Source organism: Myotis nattereri (genome assembly GCF_964212035.1).
Source record: "Myotis nattereri genome assembly, chromosome: 20".
In the NCBI taxonomy this organism is placed as follows: domain Eukaryota; kingdom Metazoa; phylum Chordata; class Mammalia; order Chiroptera; family Vespertilionidae; genus Myotis; species Myotis nattereri.
In genome coordinates, this window is record NC_138096.1 from 11,225,986 (window position 1) to 11,238,833 (window position 12,848).

Here is a 12,848-nt window from a genome sequence, read left to right on the forward strand (position 1 = left end):
CTCAAGGTGAAATGATAAAAAATGACCATTTAAGGAATAATGCATTCTTTTAAGGGCTAGCCTGTGAACAAGTACATCTGCAATACTTTTACTAATATGGTTAACCACTGACACCTATTGGCAAAAATGAATAGACAAGCTTCAACTAACTTATAAGTGCAGATAAAAATGTTAATGGCTCTAGTTCGGATATTGACATTTATTCAGAAACCAATGTTTAGCTATAGTTTTGATTAAGTTATGTAAGGATATGAATATGTAAAATATATAACCCCAAACACTGAGATTAAGTGTCAGATGTGGCATAAATAATTGTTTTAATTTTTTCCACCATATGATTACAAATTAAATAGAAAACTGATTTTGTTATTTAAAAAACACACAAAACTTTAAACATCTGGTTTTAGAACAAGTTTCAAGCTTGGGAAATTTTGTTTTCTACTTTTCCCAAAGGTTACATAAGCTCAGTAAATACATGGTATTCTTAACTTGAAAAAAAAAAGGAAAAAAAGAAAAGGTGCCTTCTTACATGTTCAAGCAAATCAGACCATAGTTTCACTTCTTTTGTGTATGTCAATGGGCTTTCCAGTCTTTCATTCATTTCTGTCTCTAACCTCTCTCTCTCCCACTAAGTACCACTTCCTATACTTAACCAGACACCTCTCCCCACTGTGCATAACTTCAAGACATTCACTACTGAGTGAAATAAGCCAGTCAGAGAAAGGCAAGTATCACATGATCTCACTCATATGTGGAATCAAATGAACCAAATAAACAGATGATCAGAAATAGACCCAGAGACACAGAAGCATGAACAGACTGTTGAACCTCAGAGGGAAGGCAGGGGACGGTGGGTGGAAAGAGATCAACCAATGAATTTGCATGCCTATATGCATAACCTGTGGACATAGACAATGGGGTGATGAGGGCCTCGAAGGGGGGGAGCACTAGAGGGTTGGAAGAGGTTAATGAGTGGGGGAAACAGGACCTATGTAATACTTTCAACAACAAAGATTTTAAAAATAAAATAAAATTGTAAGATGTAATATTCATGTGTAAAAAAAAAGATATTAGCTATGAGAACCTTAATTCCATCCTATATAATAAAAGGCTAATATGCAAATTGTCCCCAAGGGCGGGAGCTTGACTGCCAGAGGTTAGATGTTCACTGGCCACCAGGGGGCGGCACAGAACATGGTGGGTGTTGCCGGTGGCGGCGCTGGCAGTGGGCTGCAGTGGAGGTGCTGCCGGCCCCGATGGGCCCCAAGAAGAGCAGGACCGCGATGGGATGGTGGAGCAGGTAAGTGGGCAGCGCCAGGCCAAGGCAGGTGCGAGCGGGGCCCTGAACGCCCCACCGGTCGCCCCACCAATTGGCCCTGATCGCCAGCCAGGCCTAGGGACCCTACCCGTGCATGAATTTCATGCACCAGGCCTCTAATCTATAATAATAAAAGCGTGATATGCTAATTAGACCGGACGTCCTTCCAGATGACCTTCTGAATGAACCCGGGGCTGTGAGGGAAGCCTGGGTCCCGGGTGCCAGAAGAAGCCGGTGCTGGCAGCCAGGGGAAGGAAGGCCTACTCCTGCACGAATTTTGTGCATCTGGCCTCTAGTTGAATTGTAAGATTCCAATTGATAAGACTTTTCAGTAGAAGCATAATACAGTTGCCTAATTAATCAAGGCAGCTAAACTATATCCAGAGCTAGATCGTGAAGGGAGGACAGACATTCAGTGGCAACACATTTCCATTTAACAGTGTTTGGAATTTAAACACTTGGTTGGTGTCCAAGGTATTCTGTTGGCCCGGTCACCTGATGGCCACATCTGTAGCAATTAACGAGATCCGGACAAGTAATCAGCATCTCCGCATGGGATCCTTGGGGTGGCACCGTCTAATTTCCTGTGTTTCCTGCCCCTCATTGCGCGCATCCAAAGTGGCCACAACTCCTCCTGCAAGCTACCGCCCTCTCTACCCGCTGCCTGCCAGCTTTCTTCAGGGAAGTTATTTTGAAAATCCCATCTTTCAGAACATTTCCCCAAAGCTTTGGGCAAAATAATTTCGACGCAGATACCGACTTCTTTACTATTTCTGTTGTACGTTTTCATTTATAGCATTGTTCCCTTAGACATTTATTGCAAGTTCACTATCTGCTCTACTTGATCACTGACCACTGCCTTCATTTTAACTCTGTGCACTTAAATTATTCAATTCTAGGTGCAATTATCTTGGAAATAAAAAAATCCTTTTAAAAATAATCTATTGTATTACAGAATAACTCAAAATGAAGATAGTCTTGTTTAAAACTCTGTGTGTGTGTTCTTTTAAAAAGCTTTAAAATTTTCTTCTTTTCTTGACCTTCTTTTTCAATAGCCTTTGCTTCTCACTGGGTTGTGAATGTGCCCTTTCCTGATGTCTGAAAATCTTTCAACCTTCACCATGCATTCGAAGGATCAGCAATATGTTATGTTTTTATAGAACCTTTCTTCCAGGGAACAGAGTGCTTCATATATATTACCACATCCATCCTTAAAATTTCTCTCACAACACCCATAGCCCCGGCTAAACTATGCCTCGGTGGAAACCTCAATCCGTATCTTTAGTTCTTCCCTCCTTGACTGCCTTTCTTATAAACTCTGTAAATCACATTTTCAGAATTCTGCATCTGTAGGAAATAAGCATCATTCTGTCACTTAAATGGCTTTTTCTTTCTAGCCTCGTTCTCAGGAGTGGCCATGTTGATTTCCAGCCCTGACCGCAGTCTGCCTGGGGGGCTCAGGTGACTAAGGTCTGGCTACTCCTCCCGGATCGCTTCCCATGAAGGGCACATAACATGACTCGGACACGTGGTGCCTGTGTTTCCTCAACCATGCCACTCATCTCTGCTCTAAATCACAGTTGTGTCCCTTTTCGGTTTATTTTCTTTTTCTACTGATGGTTACAAACATTCTTTTCTTTTAAATTGATTTTTATGTTCATACTGAATTCACACTGAAAAACGCAGATCCTTCCCAGTTTGGTGTGGTTCAGTGGCTGAGCATCAACTCAGGAACCAAGAGGTCACTGGTTTGATTCCCAGTCAGGGCACATGCCTGGGTTGCGGTAGCTGGTTTGGCGCAATGGATAGAGCATTGGCCTGAGGACTGAAGGGTCCTGGGTTCGATTCTGGTCAAGGGCACATGCCCGGCTATGGGCTCACTTCCCCTATAAGGGGCGTGCAGAAGGCAGCCAATCAATAATTCTCTCTCATCATTGATGTTTCTAACTCTCTCCCTCTCAATTCTTCTCTGAAATCAATAAGAATACACACACACACACACAGTATATACACTGAGTGGCCAGATTATTATGACCACCTGACATTTGTAGGCAAATTAGCTTTAATTTTGCACTGAAGTTGCTAGAGGGCCAGACCATTATAAATAGGGAAGCAGGTTCTTTACCACGACCAGTAGAAGTGATTTTTTTCTGAAGAAACGGGTAAACAACGCGATTTGACAGCCTTTGAACGTGGGATGTATATATATTAAATACTATGGTGTGACAATTTCCCTTCAAGTCCTCTTGATGATAAAGATGGTGTTTATGCATTTAAAATCAGTTCCCAATTAGGTGAAATTATAAAAACAGTAGTAGCTTTTAAGTATTTTAAATGTCCTTGCTATGCTTTCAATCCTTGACCCTAAAGTCTATAAACCAGTGGTTCTCAACCTGTGGGTCGCGACCCCTTTGGCGGTCAAAGGACCCTTTCACAGGGGTCGCCTAAGACCATCCTGCATATCAGATATTTACATTACGATTCATCACAGTAGCAACATGACAGTGATGAAGTAGCAACAAAAATAATTTTATGGTTGGGTCACAACATGAGGAACTGTCTTTAAAGGGCCAGAAGGTTGAGAACCACTGCTATAAACCACGTGGATGTAAAATAAACGATAAATTTCCTATGCAAACATTTATACCATATGAAAGTCATGCAAATGATGCTTTCATAAGAGGGGAGGAGGGAAGACTTGTGGGTTTTTTCCCTCAAATTAAACCCTTTCCTCAGAGTACAATTGCAAAGTAAAGATTTACATATTTTTTACTGAGATAATTTACATATCACAAGGTAAGTGACTTCACTATGTGAAGATTTCAGAACACTGATGGGTATTGATATCCTGTCATTAAGAAAAGAGACTCAGAGAGTTAAGGTTATTGTTGAACTTGGCCTATTGTACACTGGGTAGAAACACCACCCAAATCCTTCAAATTAAAACAAACATGTGAATATCTTGAGTATGGAATGGATTCAATGGTGGTTAGATATTAAACTTGATCTCAAAAATAATGCAGTTATATGAAGATTGAATAGAGAAATATATATTAAATAGGGGATATGTCAACCTAGAAAAGTTACCAATTGGGGGAAAAATCATCTGAAAGCAGCACTGATTCTCTCATCCATCCCATCAACAAAGAAGGAAGCAAGACAGCAAGCAGGAAAGATTTCTCCTGCACGTCATTTGTGTGAGTATAAAGATTAAAAATGTGTTGTATAAATGAACTTGCTAAAGGGTAAAATGATAACATATAAAAAGTCCAAATATTTGATTATATTCATCCAATTCAGCAGGTTTAGAATCATAAAAACGAAAACCTTTACAAGTTACTCGTTGGGTCACTTGCACAAAATGATAGGTTGTCGCATATTGTCAGTGGACCGACTCTGCCAAGTAGTCTTTGATTGAAATTTGTAAAAAGAGTAAAACCAACAAAGACTATAAGCCTCCAGAGACAGACATAGGATCACAGAACCTACAGAATTTTAGTGCTGGGAGGAATATTAGAAAAAAAAAAACACCTATCTCATCCTTTCCTTCTATCTTTTCAGAAAAGCATCTAGAACAAGTAATAAGAAGACCTTACTCAAGGGCATACAGTTAGTAGAGAGCTGATTACCGTACTCTAAAATGTAAAGAAAATGTAAGATGTTTGAGCACACAAAAGCATGTTAGATATAAAAGTTCTATTTCTGCATTTAAATATAGGTTAAATAACTTAGGCAGAACTTGTAAAGTGCTGCTTTTATCATGTTTAACGTTTTAAAGATTTATTTCGGTTACTCTTTTTACTGTTCTTCAACTATTAATTTAAAGATCATTTTGAAAACCCTACCCTGATACTGCCCTAAATGAAAGTGTAAATCCTTAAAATATTACATTCTTTCAAAGTAGTTTATACATATTTTAAATTTGCAGTTTAGTAAGATACAAATAGTCAGTGTGCCCAGTCCAAACCCAAGTGGTGTTACCGTGTTTGTACATTTTCTAGAATATATATCATTCTAGTCCAGTGCTTCTCAACCTTCTGGCCCTTTAAATACAGTGCCTCATGTTGTGGTGACCCCCAACCATAAAATTATTTTCATTGCTACTTCCTAACTGTAATGTTGCTACTGTTATGAATCGTAATGTAAATATCTGATATGCAGGATGATCTTAGGCGACCCCTGTGAAAGGGTCGTTCGACTGCCAAAGGGGTCGTGACCCACAGGTTGAGAACCGCTGTTCTAGTCCCTAGGTGCATACAAGATGTGTTAGTGGTTTGTACTATGCTCTAAAATTCACATCAAGTGCCAATAACACCTCTCCTCTGTTTCTAAGATTTATCTTATTTTAACATACTAGAGGCCCGGTGCACGAATTTGTGCACAGGTGGGGCCCCTTGGCCTGGCCAGGGATTGGGGCTGACTGGGGCCATCTTGCCCAGTCCCGGGTCCAGTTGGTCAGGGGGAGGGACCACAGGAGGTTGGCAGGTCACAGGAGGTTGGCTGTGGGAGCGCACTGACCACCAGGGACAGTTCCTGCATTGAGCATCTGCCCCCTGGTGGTCAGTGCGTGTCATAGCTACTAGCCGGTCGTCCAGTCGTACTGGTCACTTAGGCTTTTATAGATAAGTAAATATTAATATCTCCACCATACAGGAGCCTTTTAAAGAGATCAATGCCTTGCTATTCCTAGACACTGTCAAAATACTGCATTATCTAGAAAGCATAGTCATTAAACTTAAAAATGTCAAGTATGCCTTTAGGTGGGTTAAGAGGACACTACAATTTCCTATTTGGATTCTTGAAGCAATTCTATTAATCACTTCGGCGAATTGCCTGTGAGGGGAATGAGCGCTTGGTGGGGCAGGAGTGGAGCAATCTCCTGTGTGGTTAGGTTTGAGGGACAGCGTCCCAGGATCTCACCCCAGCAGCCTGCCCTCACCTTTCCCTCCTTGGGGGGCTAGACTCTCGCTAAAATCTGCGAGAACTTCTATGTTGACTAAATTCTCTGTTCTGGCTCATCAGCAATGCTGTCCTCTCCCAAAGTTGATCTTCTAGCAGAAATGAGGGGAGCGGGGTAGGGGCGCGATGCGCTGGGGGAATCCGGAGTGGACTGTCAGGATTCCGACCCCAGGTGTGCAATCCTGGGAGAGTCCTCAACGCTCCTTGACTCAGGTTCCTCATCTACAAAATGGCAATAAAGGAGGCTGCAGCAGGATGCTCAACTGAGCGATACCTGTGATGTCTGGGGGGGTGGAAGAATTTGATTAGAAGGCAGATGGGGTGGACAAACACAATGAAGTGTATTCCAGCAATTAGATGCAAAGGATACAGCAACATAGATACATCTGAAAGACGAGAAGCAGGATGAATATATTACACAACATCACTTATATATTTAAGTTAAAATTTATGCATCCAAAATAGCCATAGACGCTTTGCAAGAATTTTGCACACGAAGTGTTTCACATTACAGTGTTTGCATGGGAGGCTGAGAATCAGTGGACACACAGAGTAGAAACTTGGTAAATGCTAATTCTCAGACCATAAAATAATGTAACAGGAAGCATGTGTGTGTGCGTGCGTGCGTGTGTGTGTAAGTGTGCATTGTAATAAGTCCTTTATGATTATCTGGAATAAAAAATATTTATAATCTAGACTAGAACATGGCTACAAACAGTGGACTAAAAACTTCATCAGAATATAACATTTTTGATTTGCTGTATTGTGAACTGCATTTCCTACTGCAGAAAAAAACAAGACTATGAGTTGCACGAGGGGAAACAAAGCAAATTTAAAATTTGCAGCTAACTCAAAAATTGAAAAACTATTTTTCAGCTTGGCTAATTTTAAATAAATCATTTGCATGCTATTAAATTTGGCTAGCAAAAGAAATCACGCAGGCTCATTACAATGCTTAAGGACTTACAAAGATTTTAAACTCCATGTCATTTCTAAAGCCCACAACTAGCATATTTTCAACGCATAAACTATATAACTATATAACAGATATTTATGCATATTTTCAAAGCATAAACTATATAACAGATATATGAATCTGTCTTTAATTCATCTAATTACATGTTTATTTTTAAATGAAAGTTTTACATAATGAAAACCCTAGTATTAAATCCTAAGCGAATGTATAGCATTGTTAAAATAAGTATGTTTAAGTTTATTAATAAAAAGAAGTCACTATTCATAACAAAATTGTTTTATTCTGTTAGATTTAGGACTTCCTATTAAGCTAATTATTCTGCTAACCACTTATCTAAGGAAAGAAAGAACAATACACCTTGATTTTTCAAAAGAAATGGAGTTTTCAAAACTGTCCATCAACTAATGAAACTAACTTAATTACTTTTCTTATTTGCAAGGACATAAAATGGCCTAATTTACAACAAGTGCTGTTATGACAAGTGCCTAATAAACTTACCCTGGTTTGACATTAGGACTGGATTTGATTGGAATTAGTGGAAAGTTTTATGACTCTGGGCTTCTCTAATCCCCCAGCATGTCGATGAAATCCCTCTCTAATAAAAACCCTCCTGGTCCTGGCTGTTTTGTGATCATAAATGTAGGTACTAACACGAAACATATAAATAAATAAGAAAGGTACTGGCACTGTACAGCAAGGAGCAAATTCTTATTAATTTTACTTTTATGCCTCGTTATTGCTTTTTTATGAATTATTTGTATAGCCATATAGAATATAAGCATGGTGATAGGTTAAAAGACCTGCCATGTGGCTGTACAATTAGCATAAATCAAACTACTTTCATGAACCTTACCGACACACTAACATTGTAACATGAAGAACCTCATCTGAGGATGATAAGATGCTTTTTAAAAATATGTTTTGCATTTTCAAAACTTAAATCCTTCATTCTCTTTGAATGGAAAATCTGATTCTAAAAAAAAACAAACCCACAGCCACATACCCTCCCCTACCAATACAGATTATAGCAAGTAAATCTCTTGAAATGTCTCATTTAAGAAAAAATTTAACGCAGAATTGTCGTATAACGTCCCTGTAGACACACAATATGCTCCCGGGAAATTAAAAGTGGGCCAGGGGACCCACTGAGGCTTCCAGGGAACTTAAGAACCACACAGACACTCCCCGCAGGTTCCTGTGGAAATGGCTGAACCAGAAGCTTAGATTTTTTTTCCCCCCTTTGGAACCTGAAATGATTCATTTGAATATAAAAGTGTGGCATTCATACCCCTAAGGTCAACCATGCATTCTGTATCAGCTGAAGAAAATAAAATCCTATGATGACAAGACAGTAATCAAACCAGTTACCCCAAACCTCAGAATACCTTCTCCATCCCCAAACCAGTCTCCCCTTCTAATGCCACCCAAAGGGCCTACTGTGAAGAAATGTGAATATCTGCAGTTCTGGCCAATGGTACACACACTGTTCATCTTCCCCCAAAGGTTTGCCCATTTGGGGTTTGGAATCGTAACTATCCAATCATTATCTATATAATCCAGCAATATTATTCTCAAACGAACTTGTAATTGAAATGTGTGTTTGTAATGGTTCATTTTGCTCCTGTATTCATTCCTCCCTCGTGATGTATCTCCTAAAGTGAGTGTTCCCAGGGTATGCTCTGGTCTCCTAGGGTTTCCTGGCCATACGTCCCCTCCACCCCCCCACACACACACCCAGCACAGAATCCCACAGTAGAGGTCCCCATTCAAATACCAGAGACACTCGCCCCAACTTTCACTATCCTTGTTCTACTTGTTTGCTCTCCTAGTGCTATTCTCTCTAATTTTTTTTTCATGGGATGAAGAGTGACTGGCTGGTTAATCTGGTTGATCTGAAAATTGTCTTAAACTAAGTTTTCAACAGATCCATATAATTTTCTCTATCACAGTAAGTTTTGTCTAAATGCACAGTAACATTCTGGGTTGGGTCCTGGCACAGAAAGAGGGAATCAGTAGGAAACTGGATGAGATCTGAATAAAGTTTGGAGTTCAGTTAACAGTAAACGCCCATGTTAATTGCTTCGTTTTGATGAATACACCCGGATAATGTGCTCAGGTCGGCAGGGAGGGCAGAAAGAATGAGGGGTGTATGTGATATCTGCGTTATATTTGCAACTTCTCTGTAAAACTATAGTCCAGAACAGTTTATTTAAAAAAACCACACACTGCCCAGCCAGTGTGGCTCAGTGGTTGAGCATTGACCCATGAACCAGGACGTCACAGCTCTATTCCTGGTCAGAGCACATGCCCAGGTTGCAGCCTTGGTCCCCAGTTGGGGGGTGGGGGGGCATGTAGGAGGCAGCCGATCAAGGATTCTCTCTCATCATTGATGTTTCTATCTCTCTCTCCCTCTCCCTTCCTCTCTGAAATCAATATAAATATATTTTAAAATAAAAAACAAGCTTTGCATTTTAAAACAAAGGGTGAGGGAGATGGAAATTTCAGATAAAATGAGGGTGCTGCAGAGAGAGAAGTCTGAGATGAAAAACCATCCGTCACCCTCACTCTCCCTCCCAGAGGCAGCTCAGGCTGTCTGCCTTTGCATAAAGGTTGGCCAGGAAGGAAATTGCATTCGTTTGCAAGACATCCGGGCAGGCAAAACCTAACCTCGGGTTTACTTGAACGATGAATCTTGTTGTACTGTGAGTGGCCTGTATGAAGACAAGAAAGGCCATCAGGTAAACAGTTAAAAAGAAGGTGAAATGAATGAATGAACGAAGTGATATGAAGAAACCACATGGAATGTGGTCAGTGAGAGGGAAGAGTCAGAAATGATCCCCTGAACTGTTTTGCTCAGGTCACTTGAGTAGATGACAGAAAAAGTGACTGGAAGAGACATCATGAAAGAAGCCACCACTGAGATAGAAGGCAAAGATGATAAGGATGTGCATAAGCTTATTAGTTTGTGGACATTTTAAGTAGATGAAAAAATAAGTGAGCAGGAGAAGGACCGGAGCTGCAGCTGAAGATTTGAATACTGTCTACCTTAAGGTGATGTAGATAGGTTTATTGAAGATTATCCAAATAGTCATTGAGATAATGCAAATAAGTGCATATTTGGAATAGGAAAAAGTCATTTGCCAAGTCATAAAAATGCAGAGCCCAGAGATTAGTAACCTAGTAATTTGTTAGATAAATGCATAGACTTATGCTAAGGAATTCATGCCCAAAAAAATGTAGTTTGGAGGGGGGAAAAAACTGTTAAAAACTAATTTTGTCTCACATAAATGTTTATATCATGTTTCATTATTTAACCCTAAGAAATGCCACATCTGACAAATAAAAGCAAACACATAGCTAAATACAGACAGATGTGATACACATGTAGTAGACATTAACTGTTTCCACAGACATATGTATGGTTTATCTACAGTCATAATGTCAAAAATCAGCATAGAGTTTTCTTTAATATCAGAAAGTCAATGAGTCTTCTGGCCAACTATATATATAGTTACATGTTGGTTAAGATGAAGTTGGCAAAGCCCGAGGATGATGGTAAATTCTACTAGAATAATTCTACAATTATTCTACTGAAATGATTTTCCCACTAGGAGAGTTTTCCCTTCACTTCGATTATTTGGTATATGACCCCCAGTATTTAGGTTTCTCTGTGAAAAAGATCTATTTCTCCAAGGGATAAGACATTAGTAGTTGCACTTAACAGAGATTTCATGTTGCACCGGCTGAGAAACTGAACTAGAAGTCAGAAATATGATTTGCTGTTCCCTTTAGAATAGTATTTCACCTCAATGTGAACTGCACATTGGGAAAGTAGAAATAATAATTACATTGCACTTGGAAATCTGCACATAAAAAAATAGAAGTATTCATAGAGGGATATATATTTATATATATATATATACATACTCATACATATACATTCACACATATATATACATTCATACATTTATTAGCACAAAGGGTGCTAATAATGTAAAAACATCAGCATAGAGAATTTTCTTTAATATCAACAAATCAATGAGTCTTCTGACCACTATCAAGATGACCAAAAAATAAAGAAATGAAAGCAGATGAATGGCTTCCAGGGGTTAAAGATAAAAGGCAGAGAAGGTGACGATACAGGGAAGGCATGACGGAGATCACTGAGGTGATGGGACAGTTCCGTGTCTGGATTATATGCTTCTACACCTGTGATAAAATGACAGCACTAAACACACAGGTACCCATGCCAATTGGATAAGTGCCATAATTACAGAAGATGTGACCCCCTGGGAGACACTGGGTAAAGGGCACATGGGACCTCTCTATCTCGCGTTTATAATTTCCTGTGAATCTAGAATTATCCTATATAATAAAAGGCTAATATGCAAATTGCCCCCATGGGCAGGAGTTCGACTGACCGGGAGTTAGACATGCACTGACCACTAGGGGGTGGCACAGAACATGGAGGGCGTCGGCGACACAGCACTGACAGCAGACAGCAGTGGAGGCACTGCCAGCCCTGATGGGCCCCTACGAGAGCGGGACCGCGGTGGGATGGTGGAGCAGGCAAGCGGGCAGTGCCAGGCCAAGGGGGGTGTGAGCGGGGGCCCCACAGATTGGCTCTGATCACCGGCCAGGCCTAGGGACCCTACCTGTGCATGAATATCATGCACCGGGCCTCTAGTCTATATATATATATAAAAGCCTAAGTGACCGCATGACCGGATAACTGGCCAGTAGCTATGATGCACACTGATCACCAGGCAGCAGATGCTCAATGCAGGAGCTGCCCCCTGGTGGTCAGTACATTCCCACAGCAGGAGCACCACTCAGCTGACAGGCGCCAGATTCGGGCTCGGCTGGCGAGTACATCTGGGGCAGCGCAAGCCTCTCCTGCGGACACTTCCCGTGTGCACCAGAGCAGCCGTGGTGGCAGGCACAGCAGGGCCAGGATGAGCGGGATCAGCGCCCAGCCCAGGCTCAGGCTCCTCCCCAGCTGCCTGCCGCTTAGCACACTACTGCGTGCTGTGAGGATCAATGCGGACAGCAGGCGGGAGCCCGATGAGCTGGCGGGTAAGGCTGGGCTGCGGGGGTGTGGAGGTCCACTGATCCCCACAGGCCAGGCTGAAGGACCCCACCGGTGCACAAATCCATGCACCAAGTCTCTACTGTCAACATAAAAGGCTTTAAAAAGAGTAAAATAAAACATATTGGTTGGCTTTCAATGTAACTCAAAATCACATCATTAATAAAATGTGGAGAAAGTGAACTAGTTCAACATATGGCTCCCCAAACATAATGGTTATAAAAAGATGGACTTCCTGTATAGACAGCATTGTCTTTGGGTTGGCTTGTTCTTGCCTAATCTAGGTTATATCTTAAGAAGTAACTTACTAAGAGATCTCCTATAAATCTAGAGCATAAAGTATGTGAAATAACAGTATTAAATTTGCAAAAGAATATGTGCTCTATATCCACCACCACCACCCCCATCAGTTCCTGTCCCTTCTCCCAGTAAGACTGGGTTGAGACTAGGTAGCACTTCTTTTCAAATAAATCATAATCTATATTCCATTTATGTCATTATGAAGC